Consider the following 19,657-nt stretch of genomic DNA (forward strand, 5'->3'; position numbering starts at 1 on the left):
GTACAGCAACATATCAAAGCACAAGAAGAAGCAGCAAAGTAAGAACATGGTTCAAAGTTTATTCTGATAATCTTTCTCATTACCTGTGCCAAACCCAAGGAGTACCCAGCTGCAACATATTTCAAAATTGCCCTGATTCTGTTCTTCAAATATGGGTGAAATATTATTGACCTTTACCTGCCTGCTGCCTTCATCACAGATGCATAGCTTGCACGGCCACCTCCTGAGGTCACAGCTGAAGAGTGGAGAGACCTCTCCTGTTGTCCCCTGGAAGTCATGCTGGAAATACTGAACTGGAAGAGTTACAACAACTAAAATCCTTGTATTTGCAAAGCGGTCTGTAGTCACAAACATGTCTCTGAGTGTTTAGAGAGAAGAAAGCTTAAATGAAGACTAAAATTTGGACTAATAGTTTATATAGCTACATGTTGAACCAATGTGAATTACACATGGGTGTTTTAATTGAGAGATGAGAGGTTATCACAGAATTGTAGGGGTTGGAAGGGACCTCAAGAGATCATTGAGTCCAACCCCAAACCTATTCTGTAAGCTTCAAGAGGAATCCCACCTGGTACTATCCTTCAAACTTAATGAATCAAACTTCCTTTGATAATGATACGATAACATTCACTACCTCAGGCAAGTTTTAGACACCCATACAGTGATGTATTAAAACATTGGCTTACCTGCCTTTGATGATGAACAAATAGATACCATACAGCACCAACGCATTTAGTGCAGGACCCACAGAGCTGCGCAGTGACTACCAGCATGAAAAGGCTAGTGTAGAATTGAGTGGGGTTCAGTGTGGAGGAAACAGCCTTGCTGACCTGGTGGTATCCACAGGACAAGAGTTATGACAGCATCTCATGTCTATTCTATGCCATAATGTGCAGGCCATATGAGGCCTGTACAGGCCTTGCATGCAGCCCCAGCAGGCATTCTGATGGTGACCGTTCTTGGCAAAACCTCTGGCTGGTGGGGCTGCAGTGCTTACAGGATTTCCCTCAACTGTGCCAGTTTGAGGTGCCCATCCAAGGTTCTTGGCCAACCAAGAGCTAGGAGACCCTGTATTCTAGGTCTGGGATATTTCCTTCATCCTTCCTATCTATGACTTCATACAGCAGCAACAGATTGCTGCATCAGGAGTGCTACGTTAGCAGAAATTTCTCCTTTTGCAGGTGATGAGCCAGGAGATTTCCTATCCCATGTGGCCGGTGGTGAATCTGAAACAGCTCTACAGGTGAGGGAAAGCCTAGGAAATTCCTCTTGCCCCAGAAAGTAGTGGGGAGGACTTCATTTTGAGTTTGTCTTGAGCTCTATTTTGTGGCTCTTGGCTCAATGTCCACTCTTATCCCATGGCCCTGATTGTGCCATCTATCCTTTCTCCAGTTCTGTGTTCAGAGTTTGAAAGGAGATTAGCCCACTCAGGAACCAAATCTAGAGCCTCAGTTTATTCTGAATATGATTCATATAGCCTTGCTGAAGTAATGGGATAATTAATATAATATGAATTATTTCTTTTGAGTAAGAATAGTGGAATTCATCCTCTGCTGTTTTGCTTGGATTCCTGGTCATGATCTTGTATGCTTGTTTGAGCTGAGTAGCCAGCTCTCATTTTTAATTCAGATTTGCATTCTCTGCAGATGTAGTTAAAACTCTCTTGGTTCTGTTTCTGCTGATGGTTGGAATCATCAATGTTTTGGATCTGGTTTGCTTTGTAATGTATTTTATCTGGCAGCTGTGTCTCCTGCACACTTCTCTGGCTTGCCCATATGAGTGGGTGGTTCCCTGACTCCTGGCATGAAGTATGATTCCTTTTTTTTAACTTCTCCTTTTGGTTTCCCATCCTCTACAGCGGAAGTCACATTAAATTCACTTTAAATAGCTTCTCTCAGTTTTGGCCTTCAAAAAAGATGGATTGTCTTAAATAGTTTTAGTAATAAAGTGTGTTTTCTTCCCCCTCGGGTTCCAAGTAGCAAATTTCCATCTGTGTTGGAGACTAGTGATGCTACTAGACTTCTGGGACCCTTTGAAAAATACAGGTGAGGATCTCACTAATCACCTTTACATCTGTCTGTGGGACTTGCTTTTCAGTCACTGATAGCGGATGTTACCTAAAGCTTAGATTTTGCTGTTTTAATGGTTAAAATTAGTGTCCAATGAAAAAATAATATGGAGCTTCTCCACTGTGTCTTCTTCTGACAGATTCATCTACATGAAAATAAGTGGGAGATAGACCTCAGAGTTTTGCATGTGGAGTCAACTTTATTTTTGCATATGTATGGTGTATGGGTGCTGAAGGCATAAGAGGTTAAAGTGTTGTGTTGTCACTGATCGAATTAAGCATGAATCTAAAAATTCCAGGATTTGTCAGTCCAACCAGCTCAAGGAAATTATTCTAGCACTGAATTTGCATACAGGGTCCTACCAGAACAAAAAAACAAACAAGCAAAATAAAAGACCTTCAGACATGTTCTGAGTTGTGTCAAGTCTGAATTTTCTTCGTCATCTTGCTGACTCCTAAATGGATGAGGGTCAAAACTTACAAGAAATCTTTTCAAAAGGAACTGAGGTTTCATAAAAATATGCTTTGCTCATCGTTCTGACTTAAATAGCAATGAAGATGCTCTACCTTAGGTCTTCGAGGCAGAGGAAATTTGTAAGCAGAATGAGAGAGAGGTTTACTAGTCTAAACTGAAGTAAGAAATCTCATTGCTAGATTACCAGCAATTTGCAATTTTGCTAAAATCTGTAAAATGACAAGGTTTCTCTTTATCAAATAAAATGATCCATCTTGAGTCATTTAGCAATAGCTATAAATATAGGCATGCTATCAATATCTGATCTGAATAACTTTCCTTGTCAGAGGACACAGCACTTAAAGTGCTTAGTTTTCAGATCCTGCTCCCTCCTTCAGTTTAACACCTGTGGTGTGCCATCCACACTGATTTTATGGTTCACTTTTTAAAGGTAAGCCCTCTCCCTCCACCCTGCACCCACTGTTCTGTCCTCCCAGTTACACGTACTTGCAGATTAGCATGAGGGATCTTGATTGTGTTTCACTGTCACTTCCCTAGGAGACAAACGGGACCTGTGCCAGGGTCTCATTCCTCCATATCACAGCTGCCCAAACCATGCTGTGTCCCTCCTGCTTTTGGACCAGCTGGGCCCTGCTGGTTGCAGGGTGTTCAACATTATCAGGTTCGTGAAGAAAAATTAGTAAATCTCAGAAGTCCGACTCATTTGGGTAGAAATATCAGGGTGTCCAGAGACTACACTGTGGCCAGAATTATGATCCTGTAGTCAGCCTTTTGGGGCTTTTCAGCTCCGTAATGAGATTTGGGACAGTTAAATAGCCTCAGCAGTCCAAGGAAGGGTCTCTTGATGCCCTCTGCTATGTGATTGAAAGAAGTGGCATGAACAAGCCACTGACTCTACATGATTCTTAGCGGGATAGGGAAAAAGAAGACTGGTACTACCTTGGTTTTCCAAAGAGGTCTTGGCTCAGTTGCTTTATTCATTTGCATTTAAAATACCAGATACTTGTAAAGTAAGCCTAGTAACACAACCAGAAATATCTGCTGTATACCAGAGTATGAAGATATTTTCAGGGCTGAGGGATGTGACTCTGAATTGGGGTAGATTTACTTTTCTTTCCTTTTAACTATTGTATAGTTTTCCCCCACAAATTCGTCTAATCCAAAAAATAGCTTTATTTGCTAATAAAATAACAGACTTGCAAGAAGAATCATTCAAATGAATTAAAAACCTGCAATTGCACTGGATTTAATCCCTATAAGTAAGAATAGAGTTAAAGTGAAATTCTGGTCTGTGGCAAAATTCCTCTCCATTTCAGTGGGGTCAGGACTGCATTTAGATTCACATCCTTCGATGAGATGAAATGTCATAGTGCCGTTAATTTTTGTTGATCTAAAAAATATCATCTGATGTTCTGAATTTAAGTGTCTGAAGGCAAACTCACATCAGGCTGGTCTAGAGGAGAGTCATAACAGGGGTAAGCATTTTGCACACACTTCCTTTTGCAGGAGAAAGGGTTGCCAACATCGCATTCCTGGGCAGAATTTACTGCAGAAATATTGGCTACATGTAATATGTGACAATTACAGTTAATTTTACTTGAAAGTGTCAGAATCGGCACATAGAAAGGCACAAGGACCTTACCAAGATATACCAATGTTTAAGTGAAGAAATACGTTACTGTTAAAAACCAAGGTCCAAACATCTTAAAACTTTAAATATGAAAAATGGAGAGTGTAAAAAAGTAATATGGGAGAACTGCAGAGAGGAGGAAGGGACGGTGGAAGACAGAAGGTCTAAGGTAAGGTGAAATAAGTCTGATAAATGTGGAAGTGTCAATAGGAAGTAAACAGAGGATAGCCTTGTATGTCTATATATATATGTATGTGTTGGGGGATATTAAAAAATCCAAAGGAATGCAGAAGCATGGTAAATCTAATAACTTTTTGTCATATACTTTGAAACTGAATCTGAACTACACACAGATAATGTTACAGACCACTGAGAGCCCGGCTGCCAGGAAATACTGATGGACCTACCTCATGGTCCTAAGGGCATCTCTTAATGGCATGTGGTCAACAAGAGAGAACCAGAAGCATCTGAACAGTTTGTGCTCCTAGAGCTTTGCTAACAAACATGTACCTTTTTCTTCACCTGTGGAAAGGGCAAGACCAAATCTAACCCCAGCTTTCTCCATAATGCAGCAGATAGAAACCTTTCTTCTTCTGAAACGAATGAAAAGGTAGTTACAATTCTAAACACTATAATAGTAATAATAAAAACTATTATAACTAGAGGATTTGGATGTCTCCATCAAGTAACGTCACTTTCCACATTGAGGTAAGGGGACAAAACCCCAGCCAACTGCACTTGGGCACCAGAGTGATAGGAACAATGAGGCATTTTAAATAAAATAAAACCCCCTTGTTATGACAAGTGATTAAAACCCACAAATGAATGCAGAAGTCTGCTATTTAATGTAGTGTATGCTGATATTTAAGCAGGTCTATATCTGTCAAACAAGCCTCTTTTCTAAGACTGGCACAGACTGTTCTGCGTTTGGTTTCCAGAATCAGCAAATTACATTGGCAGAACAAAGCTGTCATATTTGGTGGTATTTTGTTACATCCATTATCTCACTTAAGTTTAGACATCTCTTAGCAAAATCAGATCCCACTTAAAGACTGCCTTATTTTGCAACATTAAACAAAATGACAGGCTGCTTAAAAAAAAAAAAAAAAGTTCATTAGCAAGCAATGAGTTGGTGGAAAAACTGCACGGCTGCTTCAGATATGAAGAATGGAAGCATGAAATGCTGTAACCTTTCCAACTGCGGGCCAAGAGCATACATCAGGACTGTATTTGACTAAACAAGGGTATTAAATGGCTTCAATAAACAGAATTAAATAGAATGAAAAAAAATCAAGGATACTTCGGATTTGATTAAGGAGGTGTTAACTCAAGACCTGCTTGGAAGGGATGATACCATGCAGCACTTGTGCCTCAATAGTGACATATATGGGGCAGTCATAAATAGTGATACTGGGAGGTCTTTGCCAGCCAGAAGACAGTAGGTATACAGCAAGACTGTACGCAGGGCAACCTGCCTTTGAAAGGAAGGTTTTGGCATAGTGTCTAGATGTTTCTTTTTGGTTTTGTTTTCCTGAGGCCTGCTGAGGTTCAGTTCCTCTTGAAAAGTGAAATTTAGTTTTAACTAACTCTTCAGAAGAATAAAAAGAGAGCTGCTATCCTGAGGTTAGTGGTTCAGGGTATAGTTGCCATGTTCTGGTGTATGTACAGATCAGAGTAATAGATGTTTAATTTTTAAGCAACTGCCCATTTCCTTGTCATTTTCTTGGGTTTTTTTACCTTGGAAGGCTGGACATATCCTGGTCTGGTGATGAGGGATAATGCACCCATCATGGAAGTGAAGCAGTATCACAGGTTGCACAGTCATGACCCAAGAATACATTTCTGAGTTGGAGTCAGGGCATCACTCTTTCTGGTTTTCAACCATTCTTCTAGGTTGTACTGCAAACATCCAAGCTGTGAGAAGCCAGTAGTCTGTAGAGCGTGACCACATATGGGTACACTGCAGAACAGCTGAGGGAATGTGGGATTTGTCATGGCAGTAAAAAACCATTCTGCACATCTAGGGCAATGCACTACCAAATTAACTTGGCCCTGAAAGGCAGACCATCTCTCAAGTATCACCAGGGGCTTTTGCCAGGGTGCATCTATGCACAGATACAGGCTTCAGCATGCACCTGACACATCCAGAAGCAGGAGTCTGAGCATAGATAGGGGGTTTTGTGACTTTTTAACCTCTAAAGGGAAGAAACATTTTAAAAAAAATTACTGGGTGCTCAAAAGAGGTTAATTTCAATGTTCTCTTATTCTCTGCACCTTAAATTGTACAAAGAGTTGCAGTGATATTATGGATCCATAACTAGAGGGCCAGGGGGACAACATGCTTTCCCTGGTAGTTTGAATTCACTTCTGCTGCAATAACACAGACAAGAAAAGAGCTTGCTGGCCAACCCTATCAGTTAACGAAATTCCCACTTCAGGATATGCTGCAGAGATATAAAACTGACAATAGCTTATAGGCATCATCCAGTCCCCACTCTTAACACATGCATGTGCCCATGCACACGCAGATCTACATGCATTTTGGAGGCTGCTGGGTTTGTAGACACATAGACAAGTGCGTATCTACTGAGGTGAGCAGATGATCTAGAGCTGACTGAAATAGTTAATAAAGATCTCTCAAAGTTTTGGGCCAAACACCTTCACAAATGGCGGTTAAAAACTCTGCTTGTGGGGGTGCATGTTTATGCACACACACATGTATTAAGGGGGGGCAAGAGAGAGAAGTTGCTTTTTTCAGAAAGTGAATAATGCCATCGTTGATTTAATTAGCAAATTCTAGATGTGCTGACAAAGGAAATTTTCTTGGGAGATGCACTGTGTTGTGTCAGTGGTCTAAATGAATAGGCTGAGCTGAATTCCTGGTAATAACAGATGAACAACACAACTCACCAAACCTCAAACAGTGCATAAATCAATTTGCTGGGAATTAACCACTCGCTTTAAAATTAGGGGTTACTTGACAGGGTTTCAGTGATTAGGTTGTCAGGGACCTGTATTTCTAGCTGGGATTTATCTTTCATTGATATAAGTACATCCCCTTACAGGCAACCGAGTGAGTAGGGGTAGCAATCCAAAGCACCAGGCTAGTTAGGCAGCGCGGTTTTATTCTTTGTAAGTACTAGGCGGCATTTGGAGGTGGACAAAGGAGGGCAGAACAGGGACACTTATCAAAAAGAAAATGTGCTGGCTTTGTGAACTACTAATAATGCCCAGGATATTAGTAGGAGAACTGTGAATGAGGGGAAGCATTTCAGAATCCCTGCACATCACATGGCCCTTCTGTGCAATAAGGAGCTTAACAGTTTGTTAAATGAGATGCCGAAAAATGTTCAATTATACAGAGAAATTAATGAAAAGCAGTAAGCCACTTGGAGGTCACTTCATCTTTTGAAAGTTGAACGTTCGTGTAGTATACACAGCCAGGGCCACCATTTTTATGATTAAACTTATATTCCCATATACTTCAAACAATGGCAGATGGTGGACAGACCAGTGAGATTAGGTGCATATGGTAAATGTGGGGGCAGGGGGGGTGGTATGGGACAGACAAAGCAAAGGATCATAGGCTCTGACGGTCAAATCAGAATGTAAAAGATCAATAAAACATTCATAGAAATTGGCTCAGGAAATACCAGGGGTCATCTGTCAGGTCTATTTATTGCAGCATTCCTGCTTTATTTTACTTAGCCGGTGGGGAATGTCCATCCCCCTCACTTTTCTGTTACCGGTGATCTTTCACTGCTCTGGTACACTTATTTTCAGGTGGATTTTCTGATGGTTTCCCAGACAGCTTTGCAGGATGACTATCCAAGCAGTTCCAGTGGTATTTAGTTAGCATGGTCTCCTTTTGGGCTGCTTCACAGCCTGAGTCCTCCTTATGACACTGGCTCCCAAGTCACTATTTCCTTTCCTTTGGAACTCCTCTTGGGAGGCCTGCTGAAGGAAATCACATACACACATCCTGCATTCAGTTTCTGCAGTAACCCGGAGCCTAAGCTCAGGAGTAAAATCTTAGTTGCTGCAAAAGAAAAGCTGGTGAGGCCAAAGGCAACTGAGATGAGGTCTTTCAAGGCACATAGGTGGCCGTGTTCTTACCGTTACGGAAAGTGTGTCTGGCTGACACACATGGCTCTTTGGGGCTTTCTTGTCCATTCCATCACCAGCTTTCTTTCTTCTCTTGTTCTTCCTTTCAGTTCTAAGCCTTGCACAAACCAAGCCTGAGTATTTCTGAGTGTTTGGCTGTGCCTTAGCTTTGTCTCCTCTCTTCTGCTGTAGCATCTTCTCCAGTTTTGCCTGTCCCTCCTCCGCAACTACTTTCTCAATTTTCCTGACCAAAACTGGGATCTCATTGTGATACCTATTTCATTTCTATCCCCCTCCCCACATGCCATAAGAGTCTCCACTTTATTTAGCATTTCCTGTGGCTTCTCTTTGATCACCTTCAAGCATGCAATAATTACTTCTAGGTTTTCTGGGCCTGGGATGTTGTGCATGCCTTGATCTCTAACTTCTGCCCTTTCATTTGCAGTAACTCATTCCTAGCTGAGGTGCAGGCACTCGTTTGCAGTCACTAGTTACCTTCATTTGAACTCAGAGTCCCAGAGCTCCCAGACCAAGCTCACTACACAGGCAACTTAGGCAAATGTAAAATTAGCCAGACACTCAAAACCACTACATCTCTGCTGCATATGTAACTCTTCCAAGTGCAAGGCTCCATTCAATGATAGCCTTCATTGTGGTGATTCCTAGCTGGGTCTTGTGAAAAACATCTGAAGTCCCAGCTGGAGTTTGGAGTGTGTGTTCCTGAGCCCTGTGGATGCCAAAGCCTATCCTGAATTTTTTCGATGTTGTTCATCTGTAATGCTTCTGATAGCCTCGGTATAAACATATTTTCCCTTGCTGAGCAGGGAGAAATTTACCCGCAGAGTGAATGAAGTAGTGGTTCATACAATGAAAGTGGTAAAATCTCCTCCTGGTGAAGTCACTTGGCACAATCAGGGTCACAAAATCACAACCTTTAAAATCATCCTGAGAATGGATACATTCTGTACTGCTTTCTGTCCTCGTTATGATCTCTGTCACAAGAACAAGTTATCCCTGAATCTCAGTGTCTGAGATGCTGTCTTCTCATTTTCATCAAATAATCCCTGTTCTTGTGACAAAAGATTGTAAGTAACAGGAACAAAAATGGCCCCAAATGAAGCCATTCTCATGACAAAGACTGTAATGAGAACAGAAAATGGCACAAAATCAATTCATTCTCATGACAACCTTAAGATTGTAATGAGGACAAGAAAAACAGTCTGAAATTTATCAATTCTTGTGACAACCCTGAGACAGTAATGAAAGCAGCAAATGGTATGAAATTGGTCCACTCTCGTGATAGACACTGAAACAAAACCAGAAAATAGCAACACGTTTATCCATCCTTTTGACAACCCTGCGAGTGGAACAAGAACAGAAAAGGTTAGGAAAATTAACCCATTCCTGTCACAAACAATCTGATAAGTGTAATAACCAATTTTCCTTTCCAAATGGCATAATTCAGCCATTTGAGCACTGGCTTCATACTAAACTGGAGGAGTAATTAAGTTTCAGAATATCTTTGCTCAAAGCTCACATTTGGTTTAGGTATAAACTAGCAGAAACTTATGGTAAATGAAGAAGGCATGCAGAGTGGGTGCACATCTGCTGGTTAGAGAAGCTCTGCCTCTCCAGGTTGCCTCCTGCCAGTGCAGTTTTTGCCAGCATCCTTTTATTAATTGAATTTATTTGTGTGAATTTCTGGCATCCAGACCTCAATTAGTGACGAGGTCCTTTTCGAGTGCCTGCTTCATGAGCCTGAGAAGAAATCGCTATCCGTTGTCACCTCTCTGCAATCACGGGTGAGCTGATGACATGCGGATGACGTGGACGACATCACACTTACATATCTGTTTGTATAAAACATCAGTGGAGGCAAGTGCCCAGGGAGACAGCTTTCTCCTCAGTTTCTCTGAAGTCAGGCCTGATTGAATATGAGAAAATGGGAGAAGGCAGAGGAGAATAAAGCTGGGAATGTGGGTGTTAGTCAACAAGAGGTGATCTGACTGAAGTAACTGGGTATCAGAAAATAACCAGCAGTCGGGGAAAAAAACCCACAACAGAATAGCAAGGCAGAATTAATAAACAATTAACAGGCAGAAGGGTAGGGGCAGATGGTAATATGCAAAAGTTACCACTGGGATGAATTCAAATAAAAAAGCAAGTTATGTGTATGAAAGGAAAGAGGAGAAAGCAGTGAGTAAGGAAAGAGAAGTGAGTAACGAGCGTGTAGATTGCCAGCTCTTGCAAACAGAGGGGAAAAGGCTGAGAAGGAGACGGATGCACTCAACTGCAAATGGCCACCACAGGGAAAGAGGCGATGAGCAGCTCTATTTTCTGGACTGCAAGCTAAAAAGCAATTCCTCACTGAGTGCAAGAAATCTGATTTTGTGGAGGCGGGGGGCGGGGGGGGGAGGGGGGGGAGGAAGAGGGAAAAGACCTCTCTCTCACACTCCTTTTTCCAGCCACTCTAGGTTTCTTTTCTACCTGCAGTTAACTGTGAGTGCAAATGATATCATTAAGTTATCTAGCTAGCTGACTGCACCCACAAGTCAGTGCCTAGAAGGCTAAATCCTATCATTTGCACCCAGGGTTAATGCACTGGAGCGAATTGTGGGTGCTGAGTAGATTCCTGAAGAATTGGAGGCTGAGCTGAGGCCAATATAAAAATATATCCCAAGCGTTTAGCGAGCACTCTCCCGCCACTCGGATGACATCTGAACTTTGCTTCTGTGCGCGTTGTGTTTCCGAGCTGCCCAAGCAGAGAGGAAATCATTTTGAAGTCTCCTGCTATGAAAGCCAGTATCTCCCTGAGTGGACTGACTGTCCTCTGAAAAAGTGTAAATGCTTAACCTCAGTCAAGTAGGCTCAAAGGGCAACACGCTGTATCGCTGGAGGAGGAACAGAGAGGGAGAAAGTCTCAGCACGTACATATGGGAACTATTCCCTGGCTTCCTCCTGGGCTTTTGCTACCTTTTGTATTCACTCTTCAGATTTACAGTCTATTGGCACCTGCCCACGCTACGTGAAGGGCTCCCCGCAATGTGTGAGAGGCATGGATTTCATTATGCCTCCTTTTAAAATAAAAAACAGGTCTCTGCATAAAAAGAGGTCTATCTCTTTAAAAGAAAATCCTAAAAAGAAATCAGTCGTGAGAGTCACTGTTGCCCCAGTGCCAGCTTTATGCCTTCGACTAATGCGCTTCTCCAGGAACAGTCTTTAAATGAGAAGTTACGGCTGCTTTTCTGATTGAAACAAACTAGTGTTGATTGCTGATCAGCCATCTGTAAAGGAGGGCATCTCAGGAAGGATATGAGCTAATGAAAAAATGGACCTGATTTGAAAGTGTGATGTGCTTCATGCCACAGGCCAGTCTGAGTGGCATGAGATTATATCAGTGCAAGTGAGAGGTAGATTGAGAATAAGTAACTTCTGTCTTAAAGATTAAATGGCAAATTTGCTATTAAATGTGAAAGACATAAAATGGAATTAACGCTTTGAGGGTGTTAGCTGTGGTTATATACACTCCGCAAATGGCACTTCCATTCTGTCACTTGCATTGTCAAACTGCACTCTCTTCTCATTGCAGCTCAATTAATACTCATTCAGAAGTATCAATTAAAGAAATGAGAAATGAAGTGTTGACCCTTAACAGCCACCCACACATCACCCACTTCGCAAGCACATTTCGTGTGGCATTACTTCTCCAAATGACCTTTGTAACTGGTAAAATATTATTGATGAAATCATTAGGTTTCTTGGTAACCAATTGATAATTTTCATCTGGGTTGCTTGGCGCTGATAACATTACCCTTGCTGTAACTAAGAGACAAATGCTGTCATCGAAGTGCAAGGGGCTTGCTGGGCATTCCTGCCTTTTGTGCCCTGAATTTCCAAAAATGTTCAGTGCACAGTAACATTGGCAGGCCTCTCACATGGAACAATAAAGAGTTTTGAGGTTGCAGCGGTGGCTGTCGCAGTGCTATTGGGCGAGGTGCGTTATACCGTGCTTTGTCATATTCTGTCTCGTTATTACATTGCGTCCAGCTTGCTTCGTGACATGATACAAAGTGACATAAGCAACGACTGAGTTGAAATGCTGGATTTGGATCCAAACTGGGACGTTAAACTGAACAGCTGAAGTTTGGAAGGGAGACTGGATTTAGAATTTTTTTTTTCCTTCCTTGGGACCGAGGCCAAATACAAACTTGGCTGTGATATCTCATTAATTTTGAAACACCCCAAAATCTAAATATATCGAAATACAAAGTTTTAGGGTCAAATGCACCTCTAAATGTGAGCACTGAAATACAGATGAACTAAAAAAGTTGAGTGAGGTATTCGGTCATATGTTTGAGTTCTCTTTCTACCCCTAATTTCTTTATTTTCACTAACCAATTCAACCTTTCCCTGAAATTCCAGCTCATTCAAATCCCTGGGATAACTGCGGATGGAAATTACTTTTGCTATACAACTCCCTTACATAGCCAGATCTTTAGTCATTTGATTTTTTTTTAATTTTCTTGAATGCTTTTGATTGTGTGGGTGTTGCTGTACATGCCAGTATGCTTTGTGTCAGTTCTTTTCACTGCTTTTCCATTTATGCTTCATACCAATTCCTTTCATTGTAGTGCAACATTAAATATTTTCCTGTATATCTTAAGCTCATCAAGCACATTGTTGGGCGTTGGGTTTTTTGTTTGGTTTGTGGGGGTTTTGTGTTTTGGGTTTGAGGGGGTTTGGGGATTTGTCTTTTTTTAAATTTAGTACACACCAATGAAAACCCTGCAATCCTAGCTTGGTCCTACCTCAACAGCAAGGAGGCCTCCTCCTGTGACCTTGGAGCTGTTGTGCTCACAGGCAATCAGTTTCGCTGGAAGATAGGTTTGCTAAGTCTCCAGCCAAGCCCAAGTTAAAAGGCCAATACACATATGCAGCATTTTATCATTATTATGCGTATCAGCACTGAGGCAGGCTGTCATCGTTTTCAAACAATAATTCTTGCAAGTCAAGATTGTCAAAGCTGCTTAAGGGATTCAGATACCCCATTGCCATGAAGCTGAGCGGGGCTGTTCTGAGATTCTCAGTGATAGTGTTTACCCTAGGGAGTGCACGGGAAAAACCTTACGTGTGTCGTACTTGCTTTCCAATGCAGATGCCTTGGTGGAGGGGCCCTGTGTAGAGGCAGACAGATGAAAATGGCAAGGCTTAACAGCATCCTGTCAAAAGAAATCATATGTGGTGATGGGCTGGAGTTTCAAACTCTGCTTACTTTGGTAAGCTTTGTTTTTCAGCCCAACCTGGCTGAAACAAGGAACTGAAATGCAATGATAACAATGGCTGAATTTAAGGTTGCTAAACATGGTCTACAGAGTGTCCTGCCAGTTGTTTGGACCTCATCAAGGCTAAAGTGTTCATATGGTGATTTCCATGCTGAGAACTGGCTTTGTTCAGTCACAGGTGTAAGGAAGGGGGCACAAAAAATTAAAAGAAACTAACACAGATAAACCAAAGAAGTTGAAATTGGGCAAAACATAAAAATAATGATAATTTATGCATCACACTGTGGCTGAGAACTCAGAAGAATGTCAGAAAATGCCAGGCACTGTCTCCCCTAACTTAATCATCACTCTAGTCCCGAGTCTGCATAGCAGTGTCTCTATGATGTCACTACTTTTCATTTTAGGATTCATGTCTGGTTCATTGCAAAGGACATCCTGTGCTGTGGTGATGTCTCTGAGCAATGTGGTGACTGTAGGTGGACATCCTCCTTGCTTATGTGTTGTGGGAATGGAAAGATGTCTCGTGCCTGCGACAAGGAAAGTGGGGGAAGAAAAGGGTTGTCTGTAGAGCTCTGTCAAAGGCGGGTGATTCTACCCTGGCTTTGTTTCCAGAAATTTCGGCTGATGACAAGCAAGTTCCTTCAGAAAAGGTCTTGCAGAGGGAGCCTGATTTTTCTGGGATCAGGGTTCTGCTTGTCAAAGTTGCAGACTTCCCACAGCCATGCGTGAGGTCAAGTTGACCTCTGCTCTGAGCAGAGAAAATACCGCAAATGCATTAAATACTCTAAAAAAAAATCTGACTGAGAAGTTTTTTAGTTGAGAATCCCAAACTAAATGATACATGTGATTTTTATATTAATCTCTGTCTCAGTTTTTATGTATGTAAGCCAGAGGAAGTGATTTCACATTTCTTTACAGTACTATCATGAAGATAAATTCTTAATTATGTCAAAAAAGGAAACCACTGTTATGATGACACCAGAAGTAGAGAGGCATAGGAAAACAATAACTTTGTATCCAGTCGAGAGCTGGACAGTGTGTGAAGCCACATACTGGATGATAAGGATAAAATGTTTCACAAGCCCTTTTTTTCATTGAGAGGAAAGTACTGAAGAAAAATAGGACATAATTGTGTAATTAAGCACTGTGCTATGGCACATGGTCAAAAAGAAGTGAAATAAATGTTTGTTACTGACCTCAATTCTGATTTCTTCTCCGCTAATTTTCTGGTTAACCTTAGCATTTTTTGGTATGTTATTTGATTAAAAAATACTTCAGTACAGACATAGATATACCTAGATACTCACATCTGACATACAATTAGATTTCTATTTACATACCTGTGGTTTTGTGGGTGCTGAAGGGAAGCTTTTTCTTCTGGTAGGAAGAATGGCCTGTTGGGTTTTAGCATCTTACATACTTACACTGTGTGTATAATGACTCAGGGGCAAAATTTAGAGGTACTCATCAGTAGAAAATGGATGGAAAATGAAAAAATATTCTTTAGCCATTTAAAAAAACCCTCTTTCTATCTCACATTTTTTTGTTCCTGGAGGTACTATTGTAGGGCTCTGCATAACCGCCGGCATCGGCTATTACTGGGATGAAGCAGGGAAAGGTAGGCTGATAGATAGATGTAGCTGCATTACAGACATTTTCCGTAGTCACCCCTCTGAGGATGAAAGCATAAAAGAATGTGAAGGTGAAACTTAAAATGTGTATGGATGTTCCTTTTATCTAGGAAAGGACAACTAACGAAGCAGTTGGAGCACAGTATTTTCTTTGCGGGTGCTCCATCAGGCTTATAATGACACATCTTGGAATAGGAGAGTCACAGTGGACTCCCTTGCTTAACTGTCGTCATCACTTACCATTTGCAAAATGGAAGGCTTTCTGATCCTGTGTCGGTGTGCGTGACTCACCCTCCGTGACTCACAGAGAACAGGCGCTCTCTGGAGCAGTTTCGGCTCGTACTTGAGCCCTTGTGCACCATGTGGTGCACAAAGTCAAAATGAAGCAGCAGGCTGTGGACTCCCCTCTTCCCCGTGCCTCACCCCTCACCCTCGGATTCATGGCCAGAGCCGTGCTGCAAGTGGCTGCTCTGGCAGACCAGGACTGTAGGAATTATTCAGCAACGTTAATTGATAGGCAAATTGGTCCAAGCCTGTCTCTCTTTGCTTTTGGGTTGCTTCCAAACATGAACCACAAAGGGAACATTTCCAGCCTAAATATTGGGTTTATTTTGCTTCACGTTGAGGGACAGGACTTCTACGAGACCTCGGATGTTTGAGGACTGTAAGGCTGTCTGAGTTGATGCTGAAAAAACTGACTATTCTGGCTCCCCGATTTGCAAATCAAACAGGGTTTTTCTGTAGCAAGGCTTATGGAATCTGTGGAGGAGACACCTGCCTCTGATATCTTCTGTCCTTCATAAAAGTCCTAGATTCTATTTGTTTTCACAACAAAGGGTCATGTGTGGATGGGTTGGTTTAGGGAATATACAAGCCAAATTATTGCACTAGTGGAGTATTTTAAATTTGGACCGATTGCCATGGGTGGCTTGAAATTTGCCATCCATAGGTAGGTGCAGGGAGGAGACATACAAATTTATGTTGGGGTTGAATTCTTTAGGTTTACCATATTAAGAAAGGGTTGTCCTCACATCTTGCCCACGTTGTATTACTAGGTTTGGTGGATAGCATGATGAGTATTCTGGTGGATAACAGGGTGGATACCATCTGGGATTACTTCCTAATTGTCAAGTCAAATACTTCACGAGACATAACACTATGCCTGAAACTACTGGAGCAATAGGGGAACTGATTCCTAGCCCTTTTGGAGTACCAGGTCCTGGCCTGAAATAACAGTAATTGTATGTCTCTGACAGTTGAAGAAAACTCTTCCTTTCTGATGTTTGCACCTAGATGTTTGCACCTAGATAAACCTGCTGGCACTCCTTCAGTTATAAAAGCCTGTTAGCCAAAAAGGGTATAAGAATGGGCTGAGAACTTAAAAAATAAAAAATAAAATCAGCAAAATAATTGCTGGGATAAAACTTTGAATTCTCTTTGCTGTGTTTGCACTCCTGTTCACTCCCCATGAATATTGTAATGAATGAATTGACTCATAAGAGTGCTTATGGAAACAGCATTTTTAAATGGAGAACGGGTATATCTGCAGAGAGCACATATAAAACTCATAAATGGAAGTACCTTACCCAGCAAAGCATTTCTCATCCAACCTGGAAGCAGAACCGAGGCCATGTGATTTGTTTGTTCAGACAAAACTAGCCCAGGCAGCTACTAACTGGTGGCGAAGAAGCTGCAGAACAAGAAATATTAGTATAAATTATTCATTGTGGATCATTTCGAATAATGAGCAAATCTGAGAAAATAATGACCCATTCACATACAATTCGCATGGAGGAAAAAACAGCTAAAATTGATAAAATTCTTTGTTACAAATTATTTGCTCTGCACTGGGTGTTGGCATAACAGACTCTGAAGCCTGACAGTGCCAGAATAATTAAAATATTAAAATGGCTCCATTTTAATCTTTGATCACATATCTAGATCGCGTTGCAGAAATGTCATGTTTACTCATGACTCATAATGAAGAAATGTAGAAATGTCATTATTAGAAACCCTGTTTTTACTGCATCACGTATCAAAATTCGCAGGCAAACCATTACATTTCCTTTTTCACTTTGCAAGCATTTGTTTCCCGGAGGAGCTGAGGCCCACATTTTCAAAACCAGAGGACCTCCCTATACAGGAAATCTGAGCCACCAGATGGCTTTCACTTTCCTGCCACCCACCACCCAATATTTGGGATGGCTCCAAACTCACTGCCAGATTCCTACTTCTACCCTCTTGCTCTAGAAGCCTGGCTCCCAATTTTATTGCACCCGGAGACTATTTATGATCAGTTTTGTAGCATATATTGAGAAAGAAATGATGAAAAACTTACCGCATCGCGCTAGTCTTCTGTTGGTAAAGAGAAAAATTTCCTTCTTCAGAGCACTTTATCTGCCTTGAGGGATGAGATCAAGTGCAGTCAGTTCGACACAAGAGGAACCAAGGACCTGTTGCAATTGATGGCAAACCCTGCACTGATAGCAGTGGCATCACTTTCCATTTGGAGCAGTATGGCTCAGATCAGCATAGTGATGAGGTCAATATGAAGCGGGCCATGACCATTTGCCTCAAGCTCCAAAAGAGCAGCCCCTAAGGAAGAGAAATTATCTACTCTGCTGAAAATCCTGCTTGTCCAAAGGGTTCATTTTGATATTCCACTGATCCAGTGGAGTTGAAAGAGCAAAGACACCGTCCGGGGTTGGAAAGACCTAAGTGAAACTACAATAACAGGAACAAAGAGGTGGGAAAAAACCACAAAACCCAACTAAAATTAGGCATGCTCAGGAGAAAGGAAGCAGCAGGTGTTTGCATACCAGCACATCTGTTTGGAAAATGCTCCTTTAAATCCAGATTAAATATACAATTTTGAAACCTGACCTTTCTGAGTAATTAAAGATTTCTACTGCATGTCTTTCAGATATAAGCTGAGCGTGACATATGTAAAAAAATCTTTAGTGTCAGTTGAAGGATAATATGAAGTTTTTTCTTGTGTTTTCCGTCTCACAAATGGATTTTTGCACAAAATGCCTCACAATTTGGGAACATTCACAGTGGCAAACTAAAAAGTTGGAATATGGAAGAGTAAAACTCTGCTCCTGAATGGAGGACGATGAGGGGATCTGATGGAAATACCTGGAGGCAGAGGACTTTACTCATTGCAGAGAGAAAAGGGAAGCACAAGCTCAGAGTCATCCTGCTGTCACAGGTTTCTTTTGGTTTTGTAGTTTTTAAAATGAAGTTTCCCAAGGGGTCACCCAACCAAGAAGCACCTTGTGATGAACTGTCACATTTTTCATTATGGAACTAAAATGAAGCCACGAAATCTATCGGGTTTTGGAAAGCTTTTAACTAGCCAGGGATACCAATAATTGTGAGCTTTGAAAAGAAAAGAGCCTGATTGGCAATCTATTGTTTGGACTGAATTTTGCTTTATTTTCCATCTTTGTGAGAACTAGCCCTGTGTATCTATCAGCCCCAGTGTTTCCTTGGCTGCTTCTCTTTCTGACTTTTCAAAAGCAAGTAGAAGCACTCTTCTGCTCCATAGTTATAAGCTGAAACAGTCCCAACAACAACAAAACAAATAGTAGTTTTAAATCTGCAACACGTTTTTCCAACAAATTTTGGCATCATGTGTTTGTGAGGATTTTGTGTGATAATGATTCTTGATAATGTGAAATCAGTCATTGGTATTAATGATTAATGTTCTTTAATTACTGAAGAAGGTGAAATTATATTAACTGGAAAGTGACTTTTGAGCTTCTAGTATTGTCATTTTATTTCCACTGGGTTCCTGAACAGACATAGATTTGTTAGTATTATTATTTACAGGAACCCTGGCTAGCATACCATATGACAGTGAAAAGTTCCCATTTCTATTACAGTTGGCAAAAGGCAGTTCTTTCTTATGATAATAATTCACTTAAGTGCCCTGGCTGAAAAGTGAAATTTTTTTGCCTTTTATAAAGCTGGCAAAACATCAAGTTTTGCTACTTTTGCTTTCTGCAAGAAATTGTCCTCACAGCTCCACTCAATGATAATTTGTGGCTTCTTACCAGAAAGCTAGATCTGTGTCACTTGTACAAAGGTCAGTGAATTCCAGCTCTAAAACATCTCCAGGAATACAAGTCTGGCAGTGGAGTAGGTATTATGCCAGATCCCATTCTACTTCAGCTCATTGCTACAGTTTATTCAAGGACTGATGCGATGCAAACAGTAAAACTAGTTTGACTTTTCATAGGCTCACCTTTATTGCTCTTTCACCTGGTTTAAAGCAATCAGTGACCTCTCAGTTGTAGGACGTGCGCGACATGCAGACACGCCTGATACTTTGTGGGTATACCTGATGTCGTGTGTAACGCTGCACAGAGAAAAGTTTGTAATAATCTTTGCCCATTTAATGCATAAGAGGAATGATGTCTATGAATCTGCTCCTCTAGAGATGCAGAAAGAGGAGGGGGAAAT

This window comes from Gallinula chloropus, assembly GCF_964237585.1.
Source record: "Gallinula chloropus genome assembly, chromosome: 2".
NCBI lineage: Eukaryota > Metazoa > Chordata > Aves > Gruiformes > Rallidae > Gallinula > Gallinula chloropus.